The sequence below is a fragment of the Seriola lalandi genome, unplaced genomic scaffold (genome assembly GCF_002814215.2).
Source record: "Seriola lalandi dorsalis isolate HSWRI2012SDOR001 ecotype SW California unplaced genomic scaffold, Sedor1 jcf7180002054976, whole genome shotgun sequence".
NCBI classification, from domain to species: domain Eukaryota; kingdom Metazoa; phylum Chordata; class Actinopteri; order Carangiformes; family Carangidae; genus Seriola; species Seriola lalandi.
This window is the reverse complement of record NW_019525526.1, coordinates 803,916-826,826: the sequence shown is the minus strand read 5'-3', so window position 1 is coordinate 826,826 and position 22,911 is coordinate 803,916. Positions and strand designations below refer to the sequence as shown.

The 22,911-nt window shown below is 42.6% G+C and overlaps 1 protein-coding gene across 5 annotated transcripts in view; it reads left to right on the top strand.

The window, feature by feature from the left end:
- Nucleotides 1–2,388: 2,388 nt before the first annotated feature.
- Nucleotides 2,389–22,911, top strand: part of numb (NUMB endocytic adaptor protein) — a 41,371-nt gene continuing 20,848 nt past the window's right edge. For all 5 annotated transcript variants that reach the window (XM_023396345.2, XM_023396344.2, XM_023396343.2 and 2 more), the window contains exon 1: nucleotides 2,389–2,547. The gene's annotated coding sequence lies outside the window, so the exon portion shown is untranslated. The remainder of the gene's footprint in view (nucleotides 2,548–22,911) is intronic.

The window sequence follows — 22,911 nt, the reverse complement described above, 5'->3', positions numbered from 1 at the left end:
GGGGGGGGGGGGGGGGGGTGAATGTGGAAAGACGCTGGAGAGAAGACAATAAAAAGTCAGATGAGTGTTTAAACACGGTGTACTGAGTGTTGTTAATAGACATCAAGAAAAACACTTTTTTAAGATCTCTGGTGTGAAAACAGGAACCACATTAAGACTTTGGTGTTATCCAAATGGACTTTTAAAATGTGTGGTTTCACGAGTTCCCTCACTGCCGGGCCTTATTTCCATATCAGCCTGATACATAATATATGATGAAGTGTCAGTGAGATGTCTGACAGATACTGGATGCCAGTGCGGACAGCTAACCCAGCTCACTTACACACACACTGCACAGTAAGTACACTCTTTTAGATACTTGTACTTTATTTGAGCATTACCATTATATATATAACAAGATAACTTATAAGTTATATATAACTGACATGTATGATGCTATAACTGACATATATGATGTTTAAGTTGACATCAAGTTGATCTTTGGATGAAATATAAATCAACTTCATGTCAACTTAAACATCAAACTTGGACATAAACATCAAATCTGATGCACTGTTATTAAACAATCATGCGATACAATATACTACCATCTATTTCATTATCATTTAATCTGCTCATTATTTTCTCACTTAATCAATTAGTTGTTTTGTCTATAAAATGCGAGAGTGTAATGAGAAGTATTCATCATAATTTCCTACAGCCCGAGGTGACATCTTCAAATGTCTTGTTTTGTTTTGACCAACAGTCGAAAAGGTCGGGATAATTACTTTATTACAATGCATGACAAAGCATCAACAAATGAAGAGTAGATGAATTTTCTCTCAATCCAATAATTGTGCTGCTAAAAAATTCAACTCAAATACAAACCTAACATGCTACTTGCACATTAATGCATCAGTAATAATCCAGAAATATTATCAATAGTAATGATGTAAACAATATTCTGTGTAACAAGAACTTTTATTGTTGAACTTAACAGTAAAAGTATCAATATCCTGCATTTAATATTGGTAAAAGTTGAATTTACTTGAAGTATTAAAAGTAAACATACTCATTCTACAGACAATTGGCCCCATTAACTGATATACTGCATTAAAATAAATGATATTATTAATAAAAATGAGTCCATGTGTAACCAGCATTGTGCTGCTGTAGCTGCTCAAACTATTTTAGTCCAGTGGTTCCCAAACTAGGGGTCGGTCCCATCCAAGGGTCACAAGATAAATCTGACGGGTCATGATAATGGAACAAAAAAGAGGAAACACAAAGAGACACAAATCTGTTTTTCAGTTTTGAGACTTTTCTCTAATCTTTTTTTGGAAGTATTTGATCAAATGAAAAACACATGAGAAGTTTCGAGGGGAAACTGTAAACAAGTCGTAGACATCTATAAGGTGTTAAAAGCCAAAAGAAAATTGGAAACCACCAGTTTTATCTCAAAAAACATATTGTATTTATATATGAAAAGAAACTAGCAGCTGTCATATAAATACAGTGGTGTAAAAAGTACAATATTTTGCCCAGTTATACTCAAGTAAAGTACAAATACTTCAAAACTGTACTGTGTTTGAGTAAATGTACTACATTTCACCACTGGCTATGTGATCTAATACTTGTGTATGAAGATTTAATAGATCTGAGTACTTCCTCCATCTCTGCTGGAGACTCAAAAGGGTATTACATTAATCCACTGTGTAAGGAGCTGGGACAGAGAATCCAGCTGTGGTCCCATCTTTTACTTAAAGGAATACAGCGACTGCAGCAGGAAACAAATTCTGCAGCTAATTTTCAATAATTTGAGTGATTTAATTTGAAATGTTTAGAGCTGCAACAGTAAATTATTTAGGAACTATTTTGAAAAAAGTCGTTCAAGTCAATTTTTTTTTTTCTTACGCAAAAATGCCAAAACTTTTTGGTTACAGGCTCAAATATGATGATTTACAGCTTCTCTTTGTCATATATCATAATAAACTATATATATTTGGGTTTAAATTATTGGTTGGACAAAAAAAAAAAAAAAAAAAAAATGCATTTGTCTTCATTACAAATTTTCACCATTTTCTCATGGTGTCTAGACAAAACCATTCATCCAGAAAATTAGTCAATCAGAAATCAATAATGAAACAAATTTTAGTTGCAGCCCTGGGAAATATCAGTGCGATAGAGAAGGAGCGCAGTGTGGCAGCTGGTCACTCCCTTGCATCGATAAATCCCACTGAGAGCTTTAACCCTTGCTGCTCTGGTCGATTTGTAAGAAATGCACGGAAAGTCCAGTTTTGATCCAGGTTGCATTATCGATCTATCGATCACGTTTCGATCCGCTCGCGCCGGCCAATGAGGTGCGGCGGGGGCGGTCCGTTGCTAAGGAGGAAGTTTGGTTGAGTCTCCGAGTAGCAGCCATTCAGCGGCGGTGGCTGAAGCGATTGGACTGCGAGCGTCTCTCCCTGCACTTTCTGTGGAATTTGAATTATTTCGGCACGGCACGGTTCGTGATACATAGGTGACGGCATTAGCGGGGCGTCTTCTGGGTCGCAGCGGTGATCACAGGTAGGTTGAAAAAAAAAACGAGTAACGGCTGTTTTAATTAGCCCGCCCCGGTGAAGCTTGTTAGCTCGCCAAGCTAAGCAGCACTAGCTTATGTGTGTGTGTGTGTGTGTATATGTGTGTGTATATGTGTGTGTATATGTGTGTGTATATGTGTGTGTGTGTGTGTGTGTATATGTGTGTGTGTGTGTGTGTGTGTGTGTGTTTTTTTTCGGATGCGGCACACGCAGCTATGTTAGCTCCACGGCTCTTAGCTCCCCGTAGACCCAATTACATGGCGTTTAGCTCGCTTGCTAACCCGACTAGATAACAGAATGAGACATATGCGAGTTGTGAAGCTCCATCCCAACTCGGATATTGAATATTGGATATTGGGGGAAAAGGTCTGCCTCTGTCTCTACCGAGTGAGCTAGCTAGCTAACGTCAGTTAAGAAGCTAACGATTCTCAACTTACCTGGTTAACTTTAAGGGATGGACGTTACTCAGCAAAATAACGAACCCAACTCGCACTAGAATCACGGGATAAGCTTTCACCCAGCACGTCATTTATCGTGTCATTTTCGGACTGTCAGACGTGCGGCTTGTGTAATGTCGTTACAAAACTATGCTGTCGTTAACAAGCAACGTTCATTTACAGTTTAGTGACTTGGCAAGTTTGTGTAAATGTGTCCAGCTGAAAAACTGCAAACGGCTAAAACGCAGGACAGCTCGTACGTGCAGCACTCAGCCATCAGACAGGTTGATCGCCCTGAAGATATAAACCGTGACTCATAGTCTTAACCCTCTGAATTTTTGTGAGGTGTGATAATGTGCCCTAGATTCTCTTATATGGCAATGATATCATTGTTAGACCTTTTGGCTTGTATGCGAGTTTACTCCCTTGGTACAACCGCAAGAGCGTAAGATTTCCATCCTGCTCTGCCATCCCTGTCCAGATAAACATCAGTGGTCGGATTACCGTCCACACGCGGACTTTACAGAGATAGCTCCACGAGAGGTTGTCTGATGAGAGCACACTCATGGACACATGCCCTCATTAATGATATTTCTTTTTTTAAGTCATCACTATTTTATCGATCAGCTCTTGAATCAATACAAATATATGACATATGGCTTGTCTTGTTTGCTGCATCAGCTCTAGTAAACACTGGTATGCATGTGATGTTTGTATTGGAGAGACAAACATGTCAAATTCCTAAGTGAAAGCTGACAATTTAGTCTTTCTGTTACTTGTTTGTCATATATGATATAAACTGTCAGAAAATACAAAAAAAAAATAAAAAAGAGCCCATTATATTGTCCCACAACAGCCCATAACCCAAATTTAATCAATCTACTACCATGTGCAAAGGTTTGGCCCCTTTTTGCTTGAAAAATCACTGAATCGATGAATAATTCACATAATTTTTTTGTTGATTAAATGACTTGCTTGCTCAAGCTTTAATGTGATAGTACAAAGGATTTCCAACCATCTGGAAATTGTATACGTCTTTTGGAAAGGAATTTGATGATGTTTCCCATACACACAGAGGGAGGAGTGATTCGGGAGTATGGTTTTATTTTTGTTTTTTTCTTTCTTCCAAATTTTGAAAGTAACTAATGGTTTAGCTCATTTCACAGCATGAGGGAGGTAGGATTGGCTAAATGCCACCAAACCCACTGGGCAAGTCTGTCAGCTGTTTGAGAGAGGGGGAGAGTGCGAGAGAAAGTCTCGGTCCAAAGCTTTGTGATTCACTCTGTGGGAGAAACTAGCTTTACTCTCAGCAGATCGCCCTGTTCTCAAAGGAGAGGGGCCTTTTTTCTTGGCAGTGATCTGTACATCTGAATGCTGAGTAGTGATGCAACACCGGTAAGATAAACTTGCTGCGCGATGACGATGCAATCAAAGGGCTTCACTTTTGTCCCCTGATAGCGGCGAGATAGCCGAGCTTCTCGCTGCTCATGGTGAAAGCAGAGTGAGTGTCGGTGTCTGCTTAGCTTTCAGTGCAGTGGTAACTGAATTGATAGGAGATGACAGGAATGCGAGATATGCTTCTGTGTTTCTGTTCTTCTTTTGTCGACATCAGTCAGTATCAGGGTAATCTGTGTGTGACCATCTCTTGACTGCTCACCTTTCGTATTTGTCATGTTAATCCTCACTTTTGGCTGCAGTTTAGATGCGGGCCATTGAATGTGCCGGTGGACGGTGTCATCTATAACCTGTGCTTTTTGTCAACGTCACACTTCACTACAAGTGTGGGTACACCAAGCACATTTGGAATGATTTCACAAATTGCTCAAATGTTTACTTATTCAGTTTGACTCGTGTGGGAAGGTGAGAATAAGGACATATAAACTCAGGTGCACTGAGATGCCTGAAAAATTCGGTTCTCTTCTAGGTTAAGAGTGATATCGTTCTGTACAAGAGAGAATATAATCAGAATTTGTGTTTTTTTGATGGCATGAATTTCAATAACAAAGTTACAGAAAACTAGAGTGGGATTTGTTTTGACACTCTCCTCTGCCAAAGAACTAAGCTTGTGGGATGATGGGTTACCGAAACACTTCAATAAAAGAGCCGTTTGCAGTCGGAAGATTTTTTTACCAACAATCCCTGGTGCTTTTATAAGTGAACAGCGTGACTTGAGGTGAATTGTGTTACCAAAGTTAACTTTTCTGCTTCGGTTAAGGGCAGTGAAAAAGGTTTGTAAAATACACGTCACACAAGGGAAGTTGGAAAATTGTTGTAATGATCTTGTCAGAGGACAAATGTTGTTGTGAGCATCATCAGCATCTAGGTCCATGTGGCAGATCCACACACACACACACACACACACACACAGCTCCATTTTCTGAGCTGATTGGGACTCGGTCCAGCAGAGACACTCTGAGAAGATTCAACCAGAGGGGAGATTTTACAATCAGGATCTCAAATGTGCAGCTGACCCCGTTTCAACATAAGTAGCCTAAAATAGGAACTGCAGAGTTGGTGTGAGCTTGTCTCTTTGATGTGTTTGTTGGTAAGCAGTGTTAGTGTGATATCCTCCGTCACAGAGCAAATTTATTGTTGGCCATTACTTTCTCAACACAAAACAGTAAATTTGGAAGATGTGTTCCAACAAACGACTACGAATATATACAAAAGTTCAAGCCTAAGGAGCATCTTTGACTGTGGTTACATGCACGCAGAGAACCAGACCAAATGTTTATTGCATTGTTCTGACTCCTCTTCGTTTCCATAGTGCTTGGTTTTACACAACATATTTCCCTCAACCAACCCAAAAAGCAGATCTCACGCATTTGTCTGCACACTATTGTAATCAAACAGTCAAACAACCACCAGCAGTTATAACCATAGCAGCCGTTTAACATTTTTTCTCCACACACATTACGTGAACATCACGTTTCAGTCATTGCGTGACTTTGTCTGACATATCTTTATTGCACAGTTGCATAATAAAAACCTGTAATAAATGTTTCTGTAGTACTCTGGACAGAATATATGTTTTCTCCACAACATCATCGACCAGTGTTAACCGGGCTCTTATCAGTCTCTTTACCTTATGAAGGAAACTGAGTTCTGCATTTACATCAGTGCTTTTGAAGTCATGCCTCTCGTTTGTGAAGAATGGTTATGTTACTCCAGTGTATTTATTCGCCCTGTTTTATACAATCGAACCAGTATTTGGCTGTGTCAGCACTCATTTTTAAAAAAATAAATAAATAAAAAAATGGAAAACAACAGTGAGCGGGTGGGTGTTGCATAGTGTTTTACTGCTTTGAACACATTTCTTTGAGTGTCCCCATTTGGGACAATATCTTTAGCTCTTAATTAGGTCCAAGGGGCATTGAGCTCCTCATTTTGCCCTGGCTGTTTAAACTGTGGATTAGACCTGGGAGGGCTGAGGGGGTGGGGGGGTGCGTCACTGTATGCAAGGAGTTGCCTTTCAGGTTTGCGTCTGTATCACTCCTCCCCGGGTGTAGAATGGGGCTCAGGGACTCCTTTTGTCTCACTGGGCCCCCATATAGAGTGATACTTGAGCCTCCTGGGCTGGAAAAGCTCATGCTTTATTCAGCCCTCTGATCTCTGCTTTAATTACGAGTGACCCAGGATGGAGAGACCGGTGGTGTATCTCACAGGGTGGGAACTTTGTACCAGCTACTGGTGCCAGTCAGAGTGCTGGATGTCTAAGCCTTTTGGCTGAGGTGTGTTTTTCACCTCACAAAGACTCATTTATTTATAAAATAAAAGACAATAATATGAAATAGTGAATCAGGTCTTTCTACTCTCTTTTCTACCAGCCATTTTTTGGCAAATGACTGGTTGCATATTTTTGGATTTGAGGAGTTTAGGAGTTTCCCAGCCCTCCGTGTTCCTCCAGATCCTCCCTGTCTGGCTTCTCAGGTGCACTGATTATATTTTTGCCACCAGTATTTCACAGTGGAGTTGATATGTGTGTGATGTTTACCACAGCTTTGTCACTTTATGACTGAATCTTAATTACCTTTTTGTAAAACATTGATAACCTGTGTGTACAAGGCCTGAGCTGCAGCTGTGTTTGGAGTATAACTCAAGACTTTGTCTGATGTGGGTGACACACAATAAGACTTTGGTATTAGTTTCATAAAACCACCTTTGTGTATATCACTTCTCATTTCCACTGTTGAGAACATCTCACTGTGTGGTTGCTGTAATGACTCCCTGTCTCAAAACTAAGTGACACGTGTGTGTGTGTGTGTGTGTGTCCGTGTTTATGTCTAATGACTCCCTGTCCAGAGCACGGGTGACAGTGATACCATTCCCTCACATATTGTTCACAATTTCCATGACTCCAGTGACAGGCTGTCTGCGCGCTGCGTCCAGTATAGTTCTGACTAATCTGGAGTATAGTCCCAGTCCCTCTTGGCCCCGCCTACCATCCTCACCTTGGATGTATATCAACGTTGCTGTGGCAGCGGTTCCCTGGTAACCACTACAGCGGTTGCTGGGTGATGGAGCGATAAGAGTATGACCCAACAAAACGATCAGAGGTAGTTCCCCATTTCAAAAAAAAAAAAAAGAAAGGGGGGGGGGAACTCCTTGCTTGCAAAATGTGAAAATGTTTAACCATTTTGATACGCATACATTAACAAAAGCACACACAGTACAAAACATCAGTGTGTCTGTGCCAGAACATGCAGATAAGCAGGAAATGCATTTGAAGATCTGCCTCAGGCAGCAAACTGATTAAGCTTGAAGCATGTGCTGTATGTGCTTTTATGGACATAAGAATCTTTAATAATTAACTTGTGCTTTTTTACAAGCAAGGAGCCACAATTTGTTGTTGTTGCTGTTTCTTTTTGAAAGATGAATTCTCCTCAAACCCACCAGTCATCTCCCCTCTGCTGAACTGGTTGTGTTTAGTAGTTCACTGACATATCCAAAGTAAAGTATAGAAGTATAGCTATGTTGTATGTGTGTTGTTTTTCCACACATGTAATATTAGTTGTGTGAAATGTATAGTTAATAATCAGAATTATCAACCCGCACTTTGTTTCTTGTAATCATAATCACGCTTCGTACTAAATCTCAATATCTCTGGTGTTGTGACAGAGTCGTGTCTGTAGCATCGAATGAAAACTAGCAGCTAAAGTCTGCACTGAATAATTGGTCAGATCTTCAGCTATGTTTACATATTCTTTGAGAAGGTATGTCTGCCGTACATTGTCAAAATTATGATATATTAAATGAAGAACAGCTTCGGTAATCAAGACCAAGTTGTTTTTAATTGGCACAAGTCTAGAAAAGATATCACTGATTTATGTCTTTTAATCAAAAAGGCCTCAAAAAGTGTAACATCTCTCGTCTCTCCGTCCCTCACTGCTTTCAGATCAGACTCTTCTGCTGACTCGTGCTGTACTAGGAAGCTCCTTCTGGCCCATATGGGTTTCCTTGGACGGCACTGGCTGTTGTGTAACTACAGTGTGCCTGATCCAAAGTCCACTGGCTACTGTGTTTCTGTTAGATAGCTGTATGGTATGAGTAGGCAGAAAAATTCAGCACGAACATTCAGGATTCAAGTTCGACGGTTGAGTTGTTTTCTTATTGCAGCAGTGACTGAAGAGTTATTGTTGTGGCAGTCTATGAACTGTTTCGGGTCACTGAATTGTTGACAATGGAGGGAGGAATGGCACCGCAGCCAGCGTTGTAGCCCGGCCTGATCGATGATGAACGTTCCCCAGCACAAGAAAGATGTCAATTATTAATGAGCTGAATATCATGTTCTGCCTCAGGTGGAGAGGCTAAGTTTTTGTTTATAAATCTTTGCTGCTAGCTTGCATTTGTTTCAGACACCAGGCTGTCTCTTGTGTTGGACATAGTTTGATTTACTTTACTTTGTCAATCCACATTCCTTTCAGATAATGTAACAGGAACAGGTAGTTGAGGCCTTGTTCCTGAGTAGGAACGGGTTATCACTGTTTCCTGTGTGTTGCATCACTGTGCGGCAAGTGCTGCCTTGAGCACTGCAGCTTTTTGTTTACCGTGGAATTACAGAGACAGGTGTGTGAGCAGCATGTGTGTGCACATTTGCTCTACGCATGTTGGATTGCAGAGACGAGAGAAAGCGTGCGAAAAATCAGAAACATGTACAGCAGCAGGTTCACACACCCCGCACCATTGCACCATTCCTCCACCAGCAAGCGGTCTGTGGAGAGGATGTCTGGCTTGTGAGAGTGCCACTGTGCTGAGTCGACAGGAGGGGAACAATGGCTCCGCTGTGCTGCTTGTCTGTTTGGCCGCCTTCATGCAGCATTTCAGCGAGGGGCACCGTCGGCTTTTGGCTCCGCAAGCCTTGTTGACCAGGCCTTTGCCTGCTGGTCACTGACCCGTTGTGCCCACAGTGCCTGCAGCTCGTCAGGTCTCTGAGGGCTACCGATTATCCCACAGTAATTGGTGCCTGGGCTCTGGCTGATCAAAGGTGCCCAGCTGATTGTGGAGCCCTGGTAATTTTCCATTCTCTGTTGCTCTGCAGTCCTTGCCTACCCGCCTGTTTGTCTGTCGTCCTGCCTGCTGAGAGCCCGTCTTTTGCCGAGGAGGATAAGGCTTGATGTCTGTCGGCTTTATTATCCCTCCGTGTCTCATAAGAGATGACAGGGCTGCTCTGTCCTTTCCTTGGCCTTTTAAAAAGAAAGAACGACACACATCTTCCTTGTTAAATCAAGTTCAGGAACGTGGAAAAACATGTAGAACCTAGTTTTTCAAAATCAATAGATAGGTGAGGTCACAAGTTCAGGCCTGGAGCCAGTGATTCCAACAGCCTTGCTACTTGGCAAAGATTTAAGAGCAGGACACCTGAGTCATGTGCCACGCAGGCTTTTAGTTCAGCTGATCTCTGGCTGATTTTACTGATTGGTTCTCTGCTCGGAGGTGTGCTGGACAGTCACATTACCTGGTTTAGTCCTTAGTAGGAATGAAAACCTGCATTCATTCTAACCTTATCAAGCATGATTATACTACACTGCCTCACATGCTTGCTTGTTAAAGGTTGACCAAGCCCTGTAATATAAAATGGCTTCCTTACCCGAGTTTCATCTTTGGCTGCAGAGAACGAACATGATTTCCTGCCTGCTTGTCCGTGTGATGGTGAAATCTCTAATGTTCATATTACAGCCTTCTACTTTGGACTGCTTTTGCAAAAAGAGCTGTCCAACATTTTTGGAAAAAGAAGGCGTCTACCATGACTGCTGAATCATTTCTGGCACTGAAATAAAAGCTCACCATGGAATAAGTTGCTTGCCATTTAGCGGACCATTGCTTGCATAAACACAATTCTCTACGAGGTCAGAATCACAATGTTTTGGAGTGAAACTTGTAATGATATAATCTCATTCCTGCTGACATTCCTGGAGTTCATAGTTCAGCCTCATATCGTCACAGGTGCTTTCCATGCTAGTTTCTCAGAAATGTCCTCCAACATGAACTTGAATTATTTCCCTGTACCTATAAAACAGGCAGAGACTGAAGCCTTCCCTGTCCTTCTAGAGACAGCGCTCTGTTCACTAATATAATTTAACCACACAGCTAACACAATTCCAGCCATTAAGACCTCAGCCAATATTTATAAGGAACATAGCATAGTCTCAGAAGGGTGAAAATGCACATATATACTCAAAGGTTTAAAGTAACTGTGGACTTCCTCCTTGTAATTTCTTAAAAAATGAAGTCGTGCTTCACCTCTGCCTGAGCTGCACCGTAAATCTGCTGGATAAACAGCCAGGTAGCACCAGCAGTTTGGCCTAATCTGTTGCGTAACTTGGTATTCTACAGTCGTCCTCGGCTTGACAAATAGCACAACCAGAACACAAAGACGGAGGCTCAGGTACGTGGAAAGAATTCCTGAAACGAGCGAGCAGCTCAGCAGCTGCACTGAAAGCTACGGCTCCATACATTCGTGCTCACAAGACCAGTTTGGTTGGCTGACTCATGACGTCAATACAACCCACCTTGCATCATGTGGATTCCTATTACGGCTTGACTCAGTTTCCTTTTTCGCTTTGAAGCCGAGTAAAAAGAAGTTTATAGACTCAAATAACTGCGTGGGCACAGTAATTAGTTTTTATCCCCGTTTTTCATAATTCAGAATGTTTTACTCAGTTAACCTGACCTGGAGGCCAGATGAGGTGAAAAGAAAAGGGTGTGTGTGTGTGTGTGTGTGTGTGTGTGTTTTTACATACTCTGCGTATACGTGTGTGTGTGTGTGTGTTTCTTGGCCTGGTCAGAGGGGCAGAGTAGCGATTGCATGTCTGTTCACTCAGCAGGAAGTTCCTGTTCTACTCCATCCTCTCATCACTCCTGCTGCTAGACAAATACCGCTACTGACACACACACACACACACACACACACACACACACAAACACACTGCAAGTGCCACTGACCCATGGCACTGTGTTGCCATTTACCCATAGTGTAGTTGGGATGAAAAGCTGTATTATTATTGACTCAGCAGCTGGAGTCATGGAGTGGGTTCTCTGTGTGTTATTGATTCTTCTGCGAGTATTTTTCCATGTAATCTGTTTTGTGTTTCTCTCCCCCGTCCTTCTGACTCATTTCCATCTCTTATTCTCATGCAGGATTTCATTCACCCACTTTTAAATCCATTTCACACTGTCATCTCTCTTGTACGTCTCTGTCTCTCTGCCTTCAACTCTCTGTCACTTCTGTGTGTTGCCCTCTCAGCTTCAGCCCTGTGTGTTTTGCGTGTTGGGCATATCCAAGTGTCACACATGCTCCGTAAGTGTGTGTGTGAGACGCATCACAACGTGTCAAAAGTGTGTGTGAATGTCAGAAGCCAGCAGTGCAGTGTTTAAAGCCCGAGCAGAAGACGTTTCCCTTGCAGCCACCTCTGGTTTCTGATTGGGGGGAGCAGTGAGGAGTGACAGGCCTTCATCACTCAGTGAACACAGTGAACACACTTACTGACACAGTTCCTCACTGCGGGGCTTTCCTCACCTCTTCCACACTCACACAGCCCGGCTTTATGATCATCATCGTCAGAAATTATCCTGATTGTTTAGCATCATCGAACTACAAATTATTATCAATCTTGGTCATTAATTAATCAATCAGACTTAATTTGTAAAGCTTTTTGCATATAAACAATGCAACAAAGTGCTTTACAGAATAAAAACAATAACAAAAAAAACCCCTCACACACACACACACACACACACACACAACACACACAGAACAATAAATGACCAAGTAATAAATAAAAATGATAGAAAATAAGACAATAATATCAGGAACTGGGGAAACACTGAAGACTGGAAAACAAAGATAACGATAAGAGTGAGAAAGATAAAAAATAATAAAATACCAAAACAGAGGAGACATATTAAAGTGAGTAAAACCAGAAATAAAAGGTAGGATATTAAAATCAAATAAAAATGAAGACAAAATAATAAAATGCTAAAAGAGAGGGGATGTTTGGATGTGAGTAAAACAGAAATAAAAGTAGAAATAGAATAATCAGAAATAAAAGAAGAAAAATAATCCAGAAATAATCAGAATAAATAAGGACTAACCAGTAAAATATATAAATAAATAAAATTCAATAAAAGCCAAGCTAATGCGGTAGGTTTTGAGTTTTCTTTCCCTCAGGTCTTCGGGTCTTCTCTTCCAGAGACGTGGACCTCAGTAATAAAAAGATGCCTCACTCTGGGTTTTCGTTCTGACTTATAATTAAAATACTTTTATTTATTTTTTTTTTTACCTTCCTTTTGCATCTTCCATCCACATCTTTCTCTAGCTCTGTTTTTACGTTGGCCCCACAGACACGGCCTCAGTTGCATCCTATGTGGTGGCATTGTGGCTAACCTAATGCTACTGAAAAATGTTTCTCTTGGTTTTATAATCTCTGTTTACCAAGAGATGGGGTGGTTATGACGGTAATGACAAAAACAGCCAGCTTTTAGTCATTCCATTCAGTTTCCAGGATAGCCACCACATACTCCAAAGGTTCTGCTAACCACACAACAACAGTACCACTTAACTTTCCCTCTCTGCATTAGTACCAAGCTTATGACAGAAGAATTATCCCCATGCAGTTTAATTTCTCCTGGAAATTGGCTCAGAAGCTCATTTGGAGAGCAAGTTAATTGGCTCTGATCATGTTCTTTTTCCTTTCTTTATAGTTTTTCTTTGATGCCTAAATTTGCAAGTTTGCGATCATACAACAGGCGCCACGTTTAATCAGAAAATGTTGATATTAGCCGAGTGTTTCCCTGCAGCCGTCGGGTCAGTTTGCTATGAGCTTCTTTTTAAAGAGGCAAAGTCATTTGGCGGTTACCGGGCAGACGTCTCCTCTGGGTCATCTTAACTGAAAGAAGGGAGGAGGATGAGAGCACTACAGGGAGGGAGGACGAGCAGAGTGGGGCAAAGAGGAACCTCTAACTTCTCAGCATTAAATAAACACTTGACTATAATATACAAGAAACCATTTAACAGCATGTTTTATAGTGAAAAAGTGTAAACAAGTAAAACACGAAGAGAGTGGAACGTCACTGTTTGTTCTCTTCAGTTCAGTGGTAATGTGGTTAAACGTTTCATTCAGCCCTGTTCAGACACTTTTATTAGATCTTTGCTTACAGTGATTGCCTTCCTCTGTGATATTTGTGCCTCTGATCACTTCTTTGAGATTTAAACCGATGGTGTTTTTTAAAACCGAAAGCGTTTCACATCTTTACATTAGAAGCAGGGGAGGTGGGTAACAGCCGGCGTGTGTCAGCAGTAATGACTGTGTTTCAAAAACCCAGCTATAGACTGTCACTCACCCTGCTGTAGTTACATCAGAAATGACAGTGCTGCTGGTGCAGAGGAAGAGCTGAGTGTTAACTATGAGATCTTTTGACTCGTGGTCGCTGAGGCCCAAACCAACAACTGCGCATGAGATTTTCCAACGACGGCCTTCAACACATCGCTCACCTGATGATAATGTTATCTGTTGTATTTTATTTTTATCTCCTGAATCAGCAGCTCGGCAGGAAGTGCACTCTGGTGCCTGTCTGTTTTCATGTCTCTGCTCTGCATGCTAACTGTCTCACAGTGCCACGACTAGACCTGTTTAAATTGACAGAAACAGCGTGTCTGTCTGTGTTGGACATGATGTAACACAGCCCGAGTTGTTCTGCTCTGAGGAAATGGCCTGTGATTCTGCGGTTAACTCCTCAGCTTGACTTGACTATAACAGGAGTGTAGCGCCACATTTTGTTGTGGCTGATCGTAAAGTGAATGTTGACACATGGGCGGCTAATCTACCCAGACCTTCAAGGGCTCAGGTTCACAAAGTTCACAAGGTCACAGAATCACAGTAGGAATACTTATCTAGGAATGGTCAGCTGTCAGGGGCTCTGCTGGAGTCGTCTGCTGTTGTATACGACTACAACTCTCAGCCTTCGTTTATACACTGCAATCTTAGATCAGCATTCTTCCTCTGAGACTCTATAAATGTGCTAATGGTCGCCTTTTTTTAGTTGTGAGTCAACCATAAGTAGGATTTATAGATCATGTATTAACAGCAATTTGCTGAGGCCTGGTGAATATGTAACACTGGCTGTGTTTCGTCAGGTCAGCCTTGTGCTCGGGGAGAATACACATTGTGTAGCATTTGGCCTGATTTCTCCAGCTTGCTGTAACTCCTCTGATGGCACTTTACTTCTCTTTAGAACAGCAGCCTTTATGATAGAGCCATTTTCACTCCGGGGTCCTCGAGAAACTCTAGTCGTCTGTCTCCCTTGTGCATGTATGCAAGGGTGTGTTTGTAATTTTTGAGAGTGTGTATTGTGTTTACACTTGTGGGTGTATGGCAGGTGTGTGTGTTTGTGCAAGTGTGTGTCCACCTCTGCTTGTGTGTATTCTGTGTTAACCCGCCGCTGCGCTGCATGTGTGTGTAAATGCGAGTGATGTCAAGGGGAAAAAGTAAACATGGTTTCCATGAGTAGCTCTTTTGCTCCGAGGTTTACTCAAAGTTTCCATGCAGAGTTCACTTCCAGAGTCGGGGACAGTGTATTGTAGTGGAGTCTGAGTGATCGCCTGTGAGGAGGTTAAGTTTCTGTCCCACCGTTCGCACGACGCTGATGTCTTCCCAACAAAGAATCGAAGAGAAAGGAACACATGGGTGTTTTAGGTCAGCCGGTGAACACAGTCACAGCCACTTTATAAAGACATCTTCTCACGGCTGCCACATGACTGGGTACTTTTTGTGTTCTCAGCCGCACTGTGCCGTAAAGAGGGACATGAATTGATGGAGTTGGGGCACTCAGACTACTTCATCAAACCCCTCCTAGCAGGCCGGTGCTTTCAGTCGGCAGCCCCTCTCCACAGCATGGCCGCAGTGTTTACTGCTCTATTCATTTACTTAAAAGTCCACTCCATTTGGCGGACCATCTCCTCTGGCAAGAAGTTTTGAAAAACAATCACAAAAAAAAAATAAAAAATGCAGTTTTGGGGCAAATGCAAAGAACATCAGTTTTAAGGAAGCCTTCTCGATGCGGCCTGGTGGTGGAAACCAGGCCAGACCCCGCCTATTGACTCGGGCTGTGAATCACTGCCGGGGCATGCCTGAGGGGAGACGATACAGTGACAGTGATTTGCCACTCCCTGGTGCCCTGGCCGTTTAAATGTGGCCTCAGCTGTTGCCCAAAGTGATGTGTGGCTCTCGGTGTTGAATGGCCTGCTGGCTGGTCGACGCGCTGTCGGGCCAGACCCCCTTAATACCACGCCTGGCTGCTCCTAGACACACAAACACAAGCATGACCACACACACAAAAGGCCAGATACAAGGATGTACACGCACAGCTAGAAGTGGCTGGAGTAGAGACCAACTCAATATCCCCCCGTGCAGCAGTCTGGGCCCTATTTGTTCATATTTGTTTGTCTTTGTCTCAACAGTAACCTTCGTCAGTCATGTGTACTCAGGAAACGGGGGTCGTCATGTCTTGCTGGGGGCAGGGAACAGATTGAAGGACCCTGAAATGATTCAGTGGCAGACAGGGTGCGAGCGAGCCGTGCAAACAGTAGCCAGCACTCCTATTCCCATCATTTCCTTCCTTTTTGTGGCGTACCACCCAGTCGTACTGACTCCTGATCGTTTTCTATGGCTCTTGTTTCTGTCCCTTAAACAGCCTGACCCTCCTAAAATAGATGCTTTTCATAGATAATAAAGACACTGACTCATTGTCCTGTTGATGTAGTTCAGTTTGCTCTCACGCTAGTAATGCTTTCCAACATTTATCTGACTAGTACAGTCAAGAAATTAGAGGCTGCTGATCGTAGCTTGTTTGTCTCTTGGATTTGCGTCCATCGTCTCACCACAGGTGTCAGGTTTTGTGTGTGGACCTCAGTACAGATACATGCTGTGCCTATCAAATAAAGTGATTCTGACTATTTTGGGGACATTGATGGTGCATAGTGTACAGATCATCGCAGCGTGGCGTGCTGATCCGGGGCAGCTAGCGTTGACTGACACCGGTGCACTGATGGTGTCTCTTTCCACCAGCTCGTTACTGTTGCTGTTTCTTTCTGTACTAGTTGTTTTAAGTTCAGCCTTTTGAAGTCAATTACAGTAATTGGCTATGATGAAGGCAGGTGTGATGCAAGTTTTGTTTGGGGGGGGGGGGGTTCACAGCTGTATCGAAAATCTGTTTTGCAAGGTTTAAAAAAAAAAAAAAAAAAAAAAAAAAAAAAATTACATAAGACCTGGATTGCATGAAACCCTTTAAATGCCATTGCATTAGCAGAAGTGTAACGCAGCCTGTAACTGAAAAACTGAACATCACATATAAAGAAAGGTAATCTATTTAATCTATTTTTTGAAGAGGGCGACTTCTGAAAATATACAGTACATACATATATATACAATATATATATATAGATATATATATATATATATATAGACATTAACTGTGACACAGAATATGACACTGAGGGGTTGGTGTTAATAAAAGGAGCTGCATGACGCTCCATCTCACATAGTTCTCACTTGAACAATGAATGTCAATATTTGACTGTAATTAAATCGATTGCAGCCCTGAGCAATAGTGTAACATGTCAGCTGTGACTTTTCCAATTCCAGTAGTCGATGGTTTTATTGAATTTGTTGTGTACATATTGGTTGTTAAAAAAAAAGGCTTCCTTCAGTCGTGCCAGCGAGCACGCGGTCCTGACCTTTGACCCCATCTTGGACCGACACTTTGTCCTGTGGTTTTCTCAGCACAGTTTACACCACGCTTTCATCCAGATTCTCTCCTTGTGTGTCTTCCTTTTCTTTTCTTTTCTTTTTTTTTTTTTTTGCCCCTCTTTTTTTTACATAAGCATGCCAAGCCACAAACCGGGGCCCGGAAAATTGGATTACCACGGTAACAGCATTTTTCAAATTCCGTCTTCGTATGGCCGTTTGGGAGCAGAACAGAGGCGCTATCACCTCAAGTCCGCCGGCTCGCTGATAACGGGGCTGCACCGATAGGCCGGCCAGGCCTGCTTTGCATTACAGATGGCGGGCGTTATTGATTGAGGCTATCCTATCTCGTCGTTGCTCTCCAAACTATAAACTCAGTGTGAACACAGAAGACATGGAATTCCCTAAACACAGAGAGTATAAAATAGGATGAAGGGTATCGGCTGGCACAGTGGTGGGGCAACTCATGAGAGGAGACAGTGGGGCCTTTCTGTCTTGAATCGCTGCCCATTCTCTCTCTCTTTCTCTCTCTCTCTCACGCTCACTCGCTCTCCTAGCTTCTCCCTCCCTCCCTCTATCTCTTCTTTGAAACCCAACCACTGTACTCATCCCTAGGATCCTTCTGCAAGGATTAATCAGTTTTCCATTCCTGGAGAGATTATTCAAATACTGTTACATCTACAGCCAGCAGCAGCAGCAGCAGCAGCAGCACTCCCTCCCTCCTTCCCGGGGAGAAGCACTTCACTGACGGAGGGAAAAGTCTTGTTCCTACTCTCCGTTTCTCTCTATTCTTCTTCTTTTCTTTTCTGTTTGTCCTGAGTGTGTCTCTTCTTATTTCTGTGACTTTACACTTTTACCGCTGTTGTTGACTGCGTGCATTTGTCCGGTGGACGCGCTGATGATGTTGCATGTTGGGGGCTTCGGAGAGCGCCGTGCTTTTTTGTGCTTCACTGTGTATATGAACACACAGAGAGTATAAACGGTCCTTGTGTAATTGTCCTCATTAGCGCTAGTAGGAGAACAGCCAGAGATCCTCACGGCACCAGACTATAGGAGCTGTGACAGCTCCAACAGGGTTCAGATCCTGCGTTCCTACACCAAAGCCTTTACCTCCCCACCCGCCTTTTCTCTCCAGCCCCCCCATCCTTTTCCCATGCCCCTCCGTCCTCCATTCACTCCCCTTTTTAGTTTTAAAAGCCGCCTCAGTATTGTTTTATTTTTGCTGCGGTAAAAGCTGGGCATTGGACATTTGGTTGACATGATTTAGACAGTGAGGCAGTCATTCAGCCTTTGCTTTAAAATAAAAACATACCCTTCATTTCTGTCTTTTTTTTTTTGTGTGTTTGGTTTAAGTGGCCACACATAAGTATACTTATCTTATACTGGGATATTTACTGTTCACAGAAAAGTTTCACCTTTTTGAAAAACGTCAGTAAAGATCAGGTTTATGTGGAGCTCGCTGTTTCAGAAAAGTCAGTTGTTGAAGAGGCAGGGAAATAAATCTAAAAGCTGTAACTTCAATAGATCCAGTGCTGGGTAAAAACAAAACATCACAAGCTGCCTAAAGCCTCCTGCAACTCTTTTCTTTTTTCTTTTTTCTTTTTCTTCTCAGTGGGAATCCAGTGTCTGTTTTTTGTTGTTGCTTTATAGATGTAGAAAGAGCAAAATTTAGAAGTCGCACCATTTATATTGAGCTGTTTTTGTCTGCTTCACTTTAAAGTAAGTAGTAACACCAGTGTGATTATTGCCTCTGTTGCTGTTAATGCCTAAGAAGATGATAAAATCTGTGATGCACTTGCCAGTCAGAAGTTATTACTGTCTGTTTTACTGCAGGTTTGAGTCACCTCCTTAAGGTCATAAGGTCGCATCGATTTTAATTTCTTAATCCGGTTAAAAACAGCCTTTGAAGACGTGTCGGAATAAAAACAAACCTGAGGGAAACTATGCTTAATTCTTTTTTTTTTTTTTTTTTACCGCTGCCTTCGCCACCTTACCTCTCTGCTTCTTCAGCTGCTCTGTTTTCTCCCTCTAACCTCTTACTCTTTTCCATCCTAATTATTTTACCTCCCTCTGTCCTCGACTTCCCTCCACCTTTACCTTCTCTTCACCTGTCCCTGCTCCGTCTCGGTCTCCCGCCTTGCCTCCCTTCTTGCTGCATTCCTCCTTCTGGATCATGACCAAAACAAGGGGCTGAACCCACCTCACATGACCCACAGCCACCCACCCCCCAGCACTCTGCACCAGGCACACACAGCCAGACTTTCCCCCTCACTGCTCATTCTGTGCTCTACTCCCTCTGGGCTCCATCCCTGTCACTGCTCACCTTCCTGCCAACACCACACACACACACACACACACACACACACACACACACACACACACACACACTAGAGTTAGCTAATGCTGGTGGTAATGATGCAGACTTCATATACAATCTCCATGTTTGACATGGGATAATGAACATGTGTTCAGGAGGCTGTTGACCTACCAGTCTGTTTTCACAGGTTAATCCCTGCATGTCGATGTTGACACAGACTCTTCCACTGTAGTTCAGTGCACTCTGCTGTCAGACATCTTGCTTTGCTATAGTATGTTGTATATTTGTTGAACAAAGTAGGGATGACGTGATCGTGTATTTTTGCTGCCAATACCGATCATCTATCCATGGTTGATACCGATCATTTGGCATGTGTTGCAGATGGCGTACGTCAAATCAGTCTCACACACTTTGTAAAAGTTCCACGTGGCCGACATGTCGTTTTGTTTTGGTGGCCTGTTGCGATGATCGGTTTAAAGGATTTTGAAAGTGACTAGAAGCATTAATTCCGATCTATCGATCACGTATTTCTAATGAAGATCGGCAGATCAATCGGGGCATCCCTACAACAAAGTGTTTGACTTGATCAGTTCATTAAAACGTTTCGCTGCAGTTTTGACACTTGGAATCGACGTGAGAGTTTGACAAAATAATCTCACCCTTAACATGATGGTAGAATTTATAAAGTCTACAATTGTAATTTAAAGGTTAAAGGGTTAATCCCAAATCTAAAAGCAAGGCTGTGGAGTAAAATCCGTTATCTGTGTACTATAGTATTCAGATCGATTGCCCTGATGGAGACGAGGTGGCCAAAGGAGTGTGGTGCGTAAAGAGAGGTGTACTACTTTCTTAAAGTTAGAAATAAATGTGTTGAATGACCGACCAGGGCGGAGGTATCCTGTATCAGTCTGGTTGGGGTATTAGGGATAAAGAGGATGAAAATCTTCAGTTTGTTTACTCTTGTCGGGGGATTCTGTTTTTTCTCGTGATGCTCATTCCAAACATCTCACATTTTGGCAACACCTCCCACATCACGATCCTGCTGATGGTTCCCCATGTTTTACACTCGCTCTCTCAGGTGCATATGCTCGGCTGAGCACTAACATTTCACCATCACATACACAAACACAGCGACTGTGCGCTTCCTTTCCCACGCACATGAATATATGTGCTTTCATTTACATTCCCGCTGCCTCCTCGTTTGTATCTCGTAGACGCGGCAATAGTCAGGAGAGAAGGCGAGTGGGATGTAAGCTGGCAGTAGCATGTTAAGTGGTTTAGAAGGTGAGTTTTAGGAAGGTGCTGAGAGATGAGGCAAAAAAACTATGGGGCTTTAATGGAGCTACATCGGCCTATGAGATGAAGAAAATTACAATTTTTCAGACAAACTGTCCCACCTCTGTCTGTCCTTGGAATAAATTCAAAGAGGTTCTCCAAGTTTAAAATCTCTTGGCAGGAAATGTCCTGTTTTCTGTACTTGAGTCTGAGTTGGTGTCTGACTTCATCCCAGAACTTACCAGCCACTATTTTAAGTCCCTTGTGTCAAAAACTTCTTGTAGAAAAATATAATAACCCGGGAAACTAATCGGAGCGGAAACATTAGTCAGTTAATTAATATGTGAAAAGTAGAAAAATAACCATAAATAACAGTTTCAGTTGTTTCAAGCAAAAAATGAAAATTTTTTGTCTGTAATTGTGAACTGAAAATCTTTTGGCCAGACGTGAAGATGTTGTCACCTTGGGCTTTTTGAAGTTGTGATTGGCCTTTTTTCATTTTATAGACTAAATACATCGGTCTAATTGTAATGAATCAATAAAGAACCAGTCTTTGCAGTTCTGGATAATTACTCCATCTGGTAGTTATCTGCAGAAAATAAGTGGTTGTCAAATTTGCAACACAGCTGTTTCAAATTTGAAAAAAAAAGAAAAAGATGCCTGTTTTGTAAAACGCTTCCTACTGATAAATACGACTTGACTTCCACAGCACCACAAACACACCATTTTTATTAAAGATGTGTTAAACAACACCAGTGGCTGTTGATGCATCTTGAAAACGTGTTTAAAAACACATGAGCGCTGGGCGGCGCCTCCCGTCCGCTGACGATACGACGAGCGGATTTCAAGGTGACAATATTTTCCTCATTAACGTGGAAACGCAAACGCCGTTTTTTGTTGCGGCGAAGACGAGGTGCTCAAGAGCAGACAAATCTGTTTTGGTGGTGCTCCTCCTCTTCACTCTGCAGGCTGGAATCATGCAGCCTGTCACTGGCACTGCAGTGAGCCCAAACATGATATGACCTAAATAAACGAGTGTGTTAGGGGAGAGAGAGAGGGAGAGAGCGGGAGTGAGGGATGGAGCAATATTTTTTCCCTCTCGCTCAGTCGTCTTGTTTTCAAACACTTCAGCCGACTGCAGGCTACAACTTTCACATGCCCGTGTGCACAGTCAAATGCATACAGGCACATTTATACAGTTTACCAGTCAGAGTGGGCGCGTTTACATCGTGGCACAAAGAGGGGGTCAGGGAGGAGAGAGAGGGAGGTTAAAATAATAACATCGTATCTGCTGTTAATCGTTAATTGTTCTGGTGGAATAATCGTAGTAATACACCTGAAAAGGGTATTAAGCTGTTATTACGCAGATGTTTGCACAGATCTCAGCACTTGTTAGACTTCGTCTCTGGCCTTGTGAGTTTGTATCTCTGCCCACAGTATAGCTCATGATTGTTTGTGAACGATGCAGTGAACAGTCAACAGGAGAGGCGTTGGCTGTGCCACACAGTAGTTTCCATTACAGAACATGTGGGGAAAAGGGCGACTAAAATCCACCAGCTTCAGTCAGAGTCTCCACTTGAATTTGGCTTCTGACTTTCTAGCCTGGCCGCACTACCTCACCCATTTGGCTAAGTGACTAACCATCGTTTAAAAGTCATAATTAGTTCGTAAAATGCAGTTTGCTTGTAAAAGAGGCTAAACAGCAGGTTCTATTGTGTCTTTTGTTGGTGCACTCAGGCTGTCTGAAGTGCAGATGGTGCATTCATACTCCTGGGATGTTTTCTGAGTCCATGGTCCACTCCTGGTCCTCTTCTTTAGTGATAGTAGGAAGTATGATGTGTTTGTGTGTGTGTGTGTCGGCGGCCTGGTCTCAGGACTCAAAGCTTCATTGTGTGCTGCCCACAGAGCCGGAGCCTGGCACAGGCAGATAAGACAGCCTCACCTCAAACACACTTTCTACCCCCAGCCATTACCGGCTCACAGGACAGGTTTCATTATGCAAACAGACAGCTCAGTCCTGTGTGTGTGTGTGTGTGTGTGTGTGTGTGTGTGTGTGTGTGTGTGTGTGTGTGTGTGTGTGT